Consider the following 13,308-nt stretch of genomic DNA (forward strand, 5'->3'; position numbering starts at 1 on the left):
TTTTCATAAAATCACAAAAATCTTGACGTTTTAATAATGTTGAATTAAATCTCCATCTATAAGCCACTTCTTCCTTATCAGTCATTAATATAGCAATTAATAGAGGAGCATGATCTGACAATATTATTGCTTTATATTCCATATTTTTCACTCTGTGTTGAATATGCATTGATAATAGGAAAAGATTTATCCTTGGATAAGTTTTGTGTCTATTAGAATAGAACGAATAGTCTCTTTCTTTAGGATTGATTCTTTTCCATATATCAATCAAATTTAAATCTTTCATCAATGATAAAGTTAGTTTTACCACCTTCGATTTTGTGACAGCCTTAGTTGATCTATCTAAGACTGGGTCTAGGCAAAAATTAAAATCTCCTCCTATTAATATTTTTTCATGTGCATCAGTCAAATTCAAAAAAGCTTCTTGTATGAATCCTGCATTATTTTCATTTCGTGCATAAGTATTCATGAAAGTCCATAATTCAGAAAAAAGTTGACAGTGTATAATCACATATCTCCCCGCAGAATCGGTTATTACATTTTGTATTCTAATTAGTAACGTTTTATTGATCAAAATTGCTACTCCCCTTGCTTTTGAATTAAATGAAGCTGCAACAACACTACCCACCCAATCTCTCTTTAATGTCTGATGTTCTGTTTCTGTTAAATACGTTTCCTGTAAGAAGGCTAACTCTACCTTCATTTTCTTAATATGTCTCAAGATTCTTTTTCTTTTCACCGGTCCATTAACCCCATTAACATTAAAATTCAAAAAAATTCAACAAATTAGTCATTATTCTTAACAAAGTTACTCCAATCTAAAACATTACTTAGCTTCTCAACTCCCATAGTTCCTTGGGGAATCTCTTTGAACTTCACCATGTTGCTATGTGTTTCCCTCCCAAAAAGAAAAAAATAAAAGATAGATATGATACAAAAAAAGAAAAAACAAAATACTCCCCTACTAATGTTGTGAATGAAAGGATACACAACACTACCCCCATCCATTTTGCGGGCCGTGGCTATTGCCACACTTACACACATGATTAGCATAGCGATTGGTTAGTATTTCTTCCAGCTCCCCTGTAACAAAAAAATTATATATATATAAAAAAAAATTAATATCACTATTCCCAGCTAGTATTCCTCAAATTTTAACCTTTCTTCCCCTCCCTCATATAATTAATAATATATTTATATATTCATCCGCCTTTAAAAATCCAGCAAATCTATTCCTTGACCCAGTCTTCATTTGCAAAGTTTCCGGGATCCATCTTTGAAAAAATTCTATTGGATTGTCTCCCTCCATACCTTCTTTAAGACTAACAATTTTAATGTTAATACGTCTACTAAAATTTTCCAACACGTCCACTATCTCCAAGAGTCGATTTCTTTCCGTGTTCCAGACAAGCAGATCATTTTCTGTTTTTTCCACTCTATCGTTAATATACTCCATTGTTCTTTCCATCTTCTGAAGTTTCCTATCCATGTCTTTTCATAGCTCTATCATAGCACATCTTCATGTCTGTAAGCTCTGCTCTTACTTTTCTTAGTTCAGCTGTTAATTGCAATAGAGCCTCTCTTATGTCACCATCATCTCCTTTACTTCCAATCTCTTCCAGTTCTTCCTCCTCTTCTTCATCTGTATTCTCTGCGGTATCCAATTCTGACTCTGAGTCACTTTCAGTTGCAGTGGCCGTCGGTTCTTGTAGTTTAAGTTGTGTCGATTTGCACACGTGTTCTTCTTTGTGCATGCGCATTTCCGGCATCTTCTTCCGAGAGACCGCTACCGCCGCCATTGCTCTCAGTTCTTCTACGCCGGAGATAGAATGCATCTCCTCCGAAGGAGATCCAACCTGAGTCCGAGGCTCCATTGCTGCAGTACGCCCTTTTTTCTTCCCATCTCGCGGCGACTTCGCAACAACAGACTTCTTCTGTTGCGGTTTACGAGGCATGTCGTAAAGTAGTCTTGCAAAGTTTATAAGTAGTTTTCGGAAAGTATTTATTAACTTTGCTTTGTTTAAATGGTACTTTGCTAATTTTTAACGGGAGAGCTGGATTTACACATCTCAATCCCACGTCATCACGTGACGTCCCCCAAGTTGGCTGTATCTTATGTAGTTTTGGAGACTTGGCTTGCTCCATTTCCCTCACTTAGCCACATTCTTTTTGTGTTCTGACAACAGGTACTACAGTGGTTCATGAGTTTCTGATAATACAGAATTAAAACACTTTACTTCTAATATGAGCTGAAATAGTCCACTACTCTCAATCACTCTCCAATTTTGTTTTCTAGTTCACAGCATCTTAAATTCAGGTTGAACCTTTATGAACTAAAAGAAGACAGACAGATCAAACCAAAAACATTTATGAGCATGGTCTCAAATCTGCTTTACAAATGACGGTAAGTTAAATACTCCAACCCTGTTGTGAAGTGTTTGCATTTATGCTGTGTGATTTTTATCCTGAAATGTTGTGTTGCGTGGCCAAGCTGAACACTTGCAAACTGATTTTTCAATTGGAGTTTGTCACTGTTAATCCTTTCATAGGTTCTAGTTATAATATATTATATTAGTGTGAATTGAACACACTGCTTGGCACTTCGTGGCATCAGAAGAGAGCACCTTTAAATATGCAGACAAGAACTCTTATTGAGGAACTTGGGAATTAACTGACTGCAGTTTGAGCAGAAAACTGAGAATTACAGTTAACTGAATAAGATATGTGGCAATTTCCTTTGCAAATGACAAGTAAATTAGTTGTCTTAGTGTGGCCTGTTCTTCACATTAAACAGCTGTGCACTATCAGCTTAGAGTTACTGACTTCTTGTTCTACTGTTAAATGAATAGCTTAACTTGGCATTCTTTAAATGTTTTGTCATTTGCCTTCCAAGTGTCATATAAATAAATCAGTAAATAACAGGATGTATGCTATTTGCCAAGCCCGGCCTTAACTGGATGACTTGTGTAGTCTTTAAATGGGATGACATGGTAACATGGAAGTTGACATAATGCTTTACAGTGGCAGTTGTATAAGAGTAGGGTTCAATTCCTGCTGCTGTTTACAAAGAGTTTATGCAACTGTGTGGGTTCCTTCCGGGTACTCCAGTCTCCTCCCACATTCCAAATACATGTAGGTTAGGATTAGTAAGTTGTGGTCATGTTGTGCTGGTGTCGGAAGCATGGCAATACTTATGGGTTGCTTGCAGCACATCCTCAGACACTATTAGTTGTTGATGCAAACACAGATTTACCTGTATGTTTCAATGTGCCCCTGTGAAAGTTATTAGGATTTGGGAGCCCATACCAAACTTCCTCAACTGTCTGAGGCTATTTAATGTACACATGATAAATAAAGTTAGTCTTTAAAGTCAAAATGACTTCGATTCTGAGGCAACTTTGATTTGCCAAACTTTAAAAAAAATTTTTTTTGCTCAGCATTACAAAACTTTCAATTTACAGATACATTTACATTTGTTCTCCTCACAGATATCAGCTATCAGAACACTTGCATCAAAATATAGACATCACCACATCATCCTATACAGAAGCCCTTATTAGTATAGCAGACAGGTTTACATCTACATACTACAGAAAAGGTTGCCATGTTTTATGAAAACTATTTGTTTTTTAGTGTACCATACATGTCAAAAAGTCCAAAGCAATGTATTCTATGTTTAATTTACGCCAACCAATAAGTCTAGGGGCCTTATCGGATATCCAACAAAGTAAAATGTTTGTCCTTGCACAAAAAGTCAGGATGTTAAAATGTTTTTTCTGATTTGCATTAATAATACGACTGCTGGGTAAGCCTAAGAGAAAAGACACTGGGTCCAGTTCAAGCTCCACCTTCAGAATCTTTTCCATTTCACCCAAAATATCACTACAGTATGCCTGAAGTTTGGGACAAGTCCAAAAGCAGTGGATGAAAGTTCCAGTATTTACTTTACATTTAGAACGCATTGGAGAAATCCCTGTCTTAAATTTCGAGATACGATCTGGAGTCAGATGGGCTGTATGCAGAATTTTGAGTTGCAGTGCTTTAGTTCTATTACAACTGAAATTTTCTTTGCATTATCACAGATGTCTTCTCATGTTTCAGTTGTAATTTCTGCTCCCAACTCTTCCTCCCAGACCTTTCCCAGCTGCTCAGCCTCTCTAGAACATTCCCTCAGGATGCTGTAAAAAGTACTAATGGAGACTTCACCCTTAGAACAAAACACCCGTTTTTCTATGTCAAAACTATAGAAATCAGTTAACAATGATGTTTTTTTCTGTATATAATCTTACCTGAAAAAAACGAGAAAGATCCTTGTTGGGTATGTTAAATTTCTGTACTATTTGACTAAAAGACAATATTGTTCCTTCGTCAAATGAATCTCCTAGATGGAAAATACCCTTAGAGATCCAAAGTTTAAATCCAGAATCCATTATGCCAGGCTGAAAATCTGGACTGCCGGTTGATGGAGTGAAGAGTGACATTTTCACTGCGTTGCCCTCAATTTGTCGCACCGCCCTCCAAGCCCTGACTGTATTGCAACAATTATTGGATTGCGACAATATTCCTTAACTAGTTTCATCTTATTGAGGAAAAGCAAATTAATAAGAGGGCATTTTGCTTGTGAAGCTTCAATGTTCAGCCAAATTGAGGAGGGGTCCCTGCAAACCCAGTCAACCACATAAGATAAAAAGGAACTTAATTGATATTTTCTTGATGTCTGGAAAATCCAGACCCCTAGACTACTGTGAAGCTGTAACTTAGACATTTTAATATAGGGTCTTTTTTTGTTCCAGATGAAAGAAACAAACCAGCCATTTATTTTTTTTACAGTATTTGTTGGGTAAAAATGACTGGAATCATTTGTATTGGGTAGAGCAGACGAGGAACAATGTTCATTTTGAGCAAGGATACTCGGCCAAGCCAAGAAATGGGAAGAGTGCTCCATCCTGTTTGATTTTGTCAAATTACTGTGTAAAGTTAGCTTTGAACAATTAATCAAACGTAGGTGTGATAAATATGCCTAAGTAAACAAAATCTGTCTGCGACCATTTAAAGGGGAAAACACCCTGAGTGTCAGGTACCTGCTGTAGATTCCCCAGAGGCATAGCCTCTGATTTAGTGAAGTTGATTTTATAACCTGAAAAGGCACTAAATGAATTGATGCATTGCATCCTGGTGGTGTACTGATATAGCAGAGTTTGATAAGAAAATTAGAACATTATCCGCATACAATGTAATTTTATGTGACTTTAGTCCTATGTCTGGAGCAGATATTTTGGAGTCTTGCCGAATAGCCTCAGCCAATGGCTTGACCACTAGTGTGAAAAATAGTGATGATAAAGGGCAGCCCTGCCAACTGCCCCTCAGAATACTAAAATTATCCAACCTAATACCATTAGTGAGAATCGCAGCCAAGGAACCTCCACCCACCTAATAAAATTATTGCCCAAACCAAATTGTTCTAAGGTACAAAATAGATATGGCCGTTCGACACGATCAAAGGCCTTTTCTGCTTCTAAGGAAAGCACCAAGCTGTCCACTGCCTGTTGCTGACATGCCTGAATCACATTAAGTGATCTTCTGATATTAGATGATCTACGGCCTTTTACAAAACCGGTTTGATCCACTTTTATGATACAGGTGTCCCCCGCTTTTCAAATGTTCGCTTTACGAAACTTCACTGTTACGAAAGACCTACATAAGTACTCTGTTTTCGCTAATAGGAGGTGCTTTCACTGTTACGAAAAATATCAGCGCGCGATAAAAAATCAGCATGCTAAAAAACAAGCACGCGATAAAAGGCAGCATGTGCCCCGAGCAGCCACCCTCCCTTGGATTCGGAATGGCATTCTCGCAGCATTGCTTTAATACATGCCTGTGAGTAGCTGTTTGCAAGATGAGTTCTGAGGTGTCGGAAAAGCCTGAAAGAGCTCATAAGGGTGTTACGCTTAGCGTAAAACTAGACATAATTAAACGTTTTGATCGAAGTAAGGACAAAGTGAGTTTGGCTTGTGGAAGCTGACAAAGGTGATGTTGAAGAGGTTTTGGCATCCCATGACCAAGAACTGATGGGATGAAGAGCTGATGCATTTGGAAGAGGGAAGTATATCAATAGAAACCGAATGCAGTAGGGAAATGAACGTGAAGCAACTGCATAAGATTTGCGCTGCAATGATAAAGTACGACTTTAATTTTGAAAGGGTACGTAGGTTTAGGGGATATTTGCAGGATGGTTTGAATGCTTACAAAGAACTGTATGATAGAAAAATGCGCGAGGCTCAGCAGTCAAGCAAGCCTTCCACATCAGCCACAACAGACGACGAACCTTGACCTTCGATATCAAGGCCGGAGTCATAGGAGAAGATGAGCCACCTGCTCTAATGGAAACAGACAATGAGATGACACCCCAGTGTCCCACCACCCCAACCCTTGGGCCCCGTACAGATACCGATTCGCGGAGAATGCAGCGGTAGCCGGGAGGCACACAGCACATCTTTAAGAAAAAAGCTGAAATAAACATGCTAATTAATTAGGTGCCGACCGACACGTAAATGTCAGCCCAGATCAGAGGCGATGCAGTCGGCAATCGGCATTGATCTGGGCCAACGGTTACCTTTGGGGTGGCACCTAATTTATTAGCATGTTTATTTCGGCTTTTTTCTTAAAGATGTGCTGTGTGCCTCCCGGTTACTGCTGCGTGCTTCGCGGTAATGTAACGGTCAGCGGCCCGGAGGGTGGACACCACTGCACCACACCAGCCTGCGACGACTCAGTTTAACACACCATCATTAGTGTGCTCTGCGCTGTCTTCCCAATTCCGGTAAGTGATACTACACTGTACATACATTATTTCTACTTTATATAGGCTTTGTATTTTTATGTGTTATTTGGTATGATTTGGCAGCTTCATAGCTTAAATGTTACTGGAGAGAGTGTTTTTGCCAACAGCGCTTGTGTGAGATTTTCTTCCGAGAGCGCTTGCGTGAGATTTTTGCTTTGGAGAACAGTGATGATTGTGGAGAAGTATTTCTACTTTATATAGTCTGTGTATTTATCATACCATTTCTGCTTTTACTATATGTAACTGTTATTTTAGGTTTTATGTGTTATTTGGCATGATTTGGTAGGTTATTTTTGGGTCTGCAAACGCTCGCAAAACTTTCCCATATAAATAAATGGTAATTGCTTCTTCACTTTACAACATTTCGGCTTACGAACCGTTTCATAGGAATGCTTTACCTTTGGATGGCGGGGGAAACCTGTAAAAGGTAACACAGTTTCTAATCGCAACGCTCAGGTTTTAGGTAAGATTTTAAAGTCAACATTTAACAATGAAATAGGCCTGTAGGAGGCACAATCTTCGGGGCTTTTTCCTTTCTTAAGAATTAGGGAGACATTAGCTTCTCTCAATGATGGTGGGAGGAGACCATAATTAAATGCATGATTGAACATGTTTAGCATAGGCTCTGATAATAACCCTGTGAACTCCTTATAGAATTCACTACTGAGTCCATTAGGACCAGGAGCCTTCTCACTTTGGAGCTGTTTTGCAGCTTCCTGTATCTCATGTATAGATAACGGAACATAGAGGAGGGACTCTTGTTCGGAAGAAATGCCTAGGAGATCTAAATTCCTGAAGAAGAACTCTGTCCTAGATTATCCGTCATTACATTTCTCAGATTGATACAATTTAGAATAAAAATTCTTAAACACAACATTAATCATTTTAGAATTACTAGTGAGGGCTCCTGTCCCATCTCTAATTGAAGCAATAGTCTGAGAGGCATTTTTCTTTCTAGCTAAATAAGCCAAAAACCTACCTGGTTTTTCACCATGTTCAAACAGTCGTTGTTTAGCAAATGTCAGTTTTCTTTTGGCTACTTGTGTAAGTAAAGAGTTTAGTGTAAAGCGTGGGTTGTGATATGCTGTAACTGAGCTGCAGAAGGCTTATTAATATAATCCCTTTCAGCTGCCACAAGCCTTGCTTCCACAAGGCACTGCTGTTCCACAGCTTGTCGCTTCTTACTAGCAGAGTAGGAGATAATTAATCCCCTTGCATAGGCCTTAGTGGTTTCCCAGAGCATCAATGGACTACTAGCTAATTTGGAATTAATAGTTAGGAAAGTTTTGAATTCAGAAGTAAAGTAGTCTATAAATTTATTATCTTTTAGATTAAAAGGATTCAGCCTCCAATGTCTAGATGGTGCTGAATTATCTTCGGGCTTAATATTTAAATGAACTGCTGCATGGTAAATTGCGATATACTTTATACTTTATTGTCGCCAAACAATTGATACCAGAACGTACAATCGTCACAGCAATATTTGATTCTGCGCTTCCCGCTCCCTGCATTACAAATCAATAGAAAATATTAAAAATATAAATTATAAATCACAAATAGGAAATAGAAAAATGGAAAGTAAGGTAGTGCAAAAAAGTGAGAGGCAGGTCTGGGTATTTGGAGGGTATGGCCCAGATCCGGGTCAGGATTCGTTCAGCAGTCTTATCACAGATGGAAAGAAGCTGTTCCCAAATTTGGCTGTACGAGTCTTCAAGCTCCTGAGCCTCCTCCCAGAGGGAAGAGGGACGAAAAGTGTGTTGGCTGGGTGGGTTGTGTCCTTGATTATCCTGGCAGCGTGCAGTGTAAAGAGTCCAAGGACGGAAGATTGGTTTGTGTGATGTGCTGGGCTGTGTTCACTATCTTCTGCAGCTTCTTCCGGTCTTGGACAGGATAACTTCCACACCAGGTTGTGATGCACCCTAGAAGAATGCTTTCTACTGTGCATCTATAAAAATTAGTGAGGGTTTTAGGGGACAGGCCAAATTTCTTTAGTTTTCTCAGGATGTAAAGGCACTGGTGGGCCTTCTCAACAGTGAACTCTGCTTGGTTACATAGAAACATAGAAAATAGGTGCAGGAGTAGGCCATTTGGCCCTTCCAGCCTGCACCACCATTCAGTACGATCATGGCTGATCATCCAACTCAGAACCAGTACCTGCCTTCTCTCCATACCACCTGATCCCTTTAGCCACAAGGGCCATATCTAACTCCCTCTTAAATATAGCCAATGAACTGGCCTCAACTGTTTCCTGTGGCAGAGAATTCCACAGATTCACCACTCTGTGTTAAGAAGTTTTTCCTCATCTTGGTCCTAAAAGGTTTCCCCTTTATCCTCAAACTGTGACCCCTCGTTCTGGACTTCCCCAACATCGGGAACAATCTTCCTACATCTAGCCTGTCCAATCCCTTTAGAATTTTATATGTTTCAATAAGATCCCCCCTCAATCTTCTAAATTCCAGAGTATAAGCCTGGTCGATCCAGTCTTACATCATATGAAAGCCCTGCCATCCCAGGAATCAATCTGGTGAACCTTCTTTGTACTCCTTCTATGGCAAGAATGTCTTTCCTCAGATTAGGGGACCAAAACTGCACACGATACTCTAGGTGTGGTCTCACCAAGGCCTTGTACAACTGCAGTAGTACCTCCCTGCTCCTGCCTCTTGCTATAAATGCCAGTATACCATTCGCCTTTTTCACCACCTGCTGTACCTGCATGCCCACTTTCAATGACTGGTGTACAATGGCACCCAAGTATCGTTCCACCTCCCCTTTTCCTAATCAGCCACCATTCAAATAATAACAACATACATCAAAGTTGCTGGTGAATGCAGCAGGCCAAGCAGCATCTACCTGCTGCGTTCACCAGCAACTTTGATGTATGTTGCTTGAATTTCCAGCATCTGCAGAATTCCTGTTGTTTGCATTCAAATAATAATCTGTTTACCTGTTCTTGCCACCAAAGTGGATGACCTCACCTTTATCCACATTAAATTGCATCTGCCATGAATTTGCCCACTCACCTAACCTATCCAAGTCACCCTACATCATCTTAGCATCCTCCTCACAGCTAACACTGCAGCCCAGCTTCGTGTCATCCGCAAACTTGGAGATGCTGCATTTAATTCCCTCATCTAAGTCATTAATATATATTGTAAACAACTGTGGTCCCAGCATTGAGCCTTGCGGTACCCCACTCGTCACTGCCTGCCATTCTGAAAAGGTCCTGTTTATTCCCAGTCTTTGCTTCCTGTCTGCCAACCAATTCTCTATCCACATCAATACCATACCCCCAATACCGTGTGCTTTAAGTTTGCACACTAATCTCCTGTGTGGGACCTTGTCAAATGCCTTTTGAAAATCCAAATATACCACATCCACTGGTTCTCCCCTATCCACTCTACTAGTTCTATCTTCAAAAAATTCTATGAGATTCGTCAGACATGATTTTCCTTTCACAAATCCATGCTGACTTCGTCTGATGATTTCACCGCTTTCCAAATGTGCTATTATCACATCTTTGATAACTGGACCAAGACAGGTCATTTGTGATATTGACCCCGAGGAACTTAAAGCTTTTGACCTGTTCCACTTGTGCACCACCGATGTAAGTGTGGTCCGCTACTCCTTCTGAAGTCAACAACCAATTCCTTCATCTTGCTGACATTAAGGGATAGGTTGTTGTCTTCGCAGCATGCCACCAGGTTCTTAATTTCCTCTCTGAACTCAAACTCATCATTACCCAAGATACGGCCTACAATTGTTGTGTCATCAGCAAACTTATATACTGAGTTGATGGCAACTTGGCTACACAATCATGGGTGTACAATGAGTACAGCAGGGGGCAGAGTACACAGCCTTGTGGGGCACCGGTGATCAGAGTGATTGTAGAGGAGAGCTTGTCCCCTATTTTTACAGCCTGGGTCCTGTCTGTGAGGAAGCTGAAGATCCAGCTGCAGATCTGAGTGCTAAGGCTCAGGTTCCGGAGCTTAGGAATCAGTTTATTTGGAATGATGGTATTAAAGGCAGAGCTGTAGTCAATGAAAATTGTGCAGGATGCAACTAAATCTAGGAGCATTTTGAGGGTTAGAAAAAAGTCTATTCTGGTGTAACACTTGTGTGGATTAGAAAAAAACGTGGTCTTTGTCTGAGGGATATAACAACCTCTAGACATCCACAAGTCCTAGTTCTCCACATATGCCCATGATTTGTATGGACTGTTTGGAGAGCACTGGGGGACCACTGGGCACTCTGTCCATCAATGGGACAATGAAACAATTAAAATCCCCACCTACAATATTGTTTTGTATTGAAAAGCTTGATAAGTTTGGAAGAAGCAGCATCTGTTTGGAATTTGTGAGGTTGAGCTGGAGGGCAGTAAACATTGAGAATAGTATACTCCTCTCCATATATTGAAGTCTTAACAATCACAAATCTCCTATACTTAGCCTTAATGCAGTGTAATAAATAAAAGGTAGGTTCTTCCTAATTAAAATGGCCACCCCCTACTCCTGGTATTAAAAGATGAAAAGTAGACTTGATCAAATCCACTCTGTGGCAGTTTTAGATGTTCTTTATCATTTAAATGTGTCTCCTGCAATAAGGCTATGTCAACCCTTTCCTTTTTCAGGTTTAGTAGGATTTTCTTTCTCTTGCTGGGTGAATGACTCCCCTTAATGTTCCAAGTGCATAATTTAATATATTACTGGTCATAACCCTTTATAACAATCATTCGACTCTGGAGAAGAAACCCGACTTCAGCTGAGCAACAATAAGTGAATCAAAAAAAACAAAGTGCCAACAGCACCGAACAAGAAGACTTAGCCAGATTAAAGGGGATATCTGAACTTTCTAGCATCCCATATTCTGCCCCACTGCCAATATGGCATTTAACATGGTCAAAAATGAAAACAGGACATAATTTATCAGTGCACCGATTGTTACCATGATGTTTAAGCTCCTTCAGGCTGGAGCAGCACCGCTAATTTAAACAAATAATGAAACTGTATCAATCAAAATAAACACGTTACCCATCCTATAAGTTACACAATATTTACATTCTTTAGCCCAACGTGTCTACAGAAGTTTTAGCTTTGCCAGGAGAATCAAATGTCTTGGTGGACCCATTGTAGGTGATTTTCAGCGCCGGTACAGTATAAAGTAATGGATTCCGGATTCCCTCAGCTGCTCCGTTATCTGGTTGAATTCCTTGTGCTTCTTAATAACAGCTGCCAAAAAAACTTGAAAAAACATAAGCCTGGATCCCTCATATATTAAAGCCTGGGCATCAGTCCCGTGGCATCTCAAAGCCTCCATTACTCTTTGCTTATCACCTAAGTTATAGAACTGCATGAGGACAAGTCGAGGGCATTGGTCTAGGCCCAGTTTTGGAGCCAACGTACGATGAGCTCTTTCCACTTTAATGCATCCAGCTTTGGTCTGCAAATCAAAGAAATTAGGCAACCAGCCCTCAAAAAACTTCATTGGCTGGCTGCCTTCTGTACCTTCAGGTAGACCGATGATCAGTATGTTCTTCCTCCTGCCTCTATTCTCAAGATTATCAATATGGTCAGACAGGCTTTGAACTTGCTTTTCCAGCGCCAAATGTGGCTTTGGGCTTGATCAGCTACAGTCTCTACCCTGGGGACTCAGCCCATCGCCTCAGTCGTTCTTGTATCAGGATTTTTAAGCTCCAATGTGTGGTTTTGGACTGTTAGAGAGAGTGGAGCCAGCTTCTCACCCACCATTTTGGATATGTTCTCCGTAACTTCCTGAATTACTTGACGAAAAGCAGGGTCCAACGTGTTAGCATAGCTAGTAGCAGGTAGCTCCTCAGCCCCAGGAGAGTGCTCCGTGCAGCCCACCTTGGCTGTCTTTTTAGTGCTTTTCGATGGCATGGTGTTGAAGCAGCTCAAAAAAAAACTCATCAATGTTCATGCTATTAAATCCAACACTTGAGCATTTAAAAAAAAATTGGAAAGGATAGGTTTATATGCAAAATTATCAGTGTTGTGGTGCTGAGCTCAGCAAAGTAGACTTTTCACTGCGCCGCCAGGTTGAAACCCCCTCCAAACTGTTTGTTTAATAAAGACCATTTGTTATAATCGCAAAACCGTGCTGAAAGGGAAGCACTGTATTCTTGTCAGTAGCTTACTCTTTGACGTGGTCTGTATGCATCAGCTGTGTGTTGAAAAAGGCACAACTTTTGAGTCTTTCACCTCAGAAGGTTGAGGAAGTTTGGTATGTGCACCCAAATCTGAAGAAATTTCTACAGGGCACAATTGAGAGCATCCTGACTGGCTGCATCACTGCCTGGTATGAGAACTGTATTTCCCTCAATCACAGGACTCTGCAGAGAGTAGTGCAGACAGCCCAGCGCATCTGTAATTGTGAACTTCCCACTATTGAGGACAGTTACAGAGGCAGGTGTTTAATAATGGCCCGTAGATCACTGGGGACCCGAGTCACCC

General features: G+C 40.3%; 1 pseudogene; it reads left to right on the top strand.

Moving 5' to 3' along the window:
• LOC134341423 (proteasome subunit beta type-3-like) overlaps positions 1-13,308 on the top strand; it is a 71,850-nt pseudogene that overhangs the window by 19,293 nt on the left and 39,249 nt on the right.

This window comes from Mobula hypostoma (genome assembly GCF_963921235.1).
Source record: "Mobula hypostoma chromosome Y unlocalized genomic scaffold, sMobHyp1.1 SUPER_Y_unloc_1, whole genome shotgun sequence".
Taxonomy (NCBI): Eukaryota; Metazoa; Chordata; class Chondrichthyes; order Myliobatiformes; family Myliobatidae; genus Mobula; species Mobula hypostoma.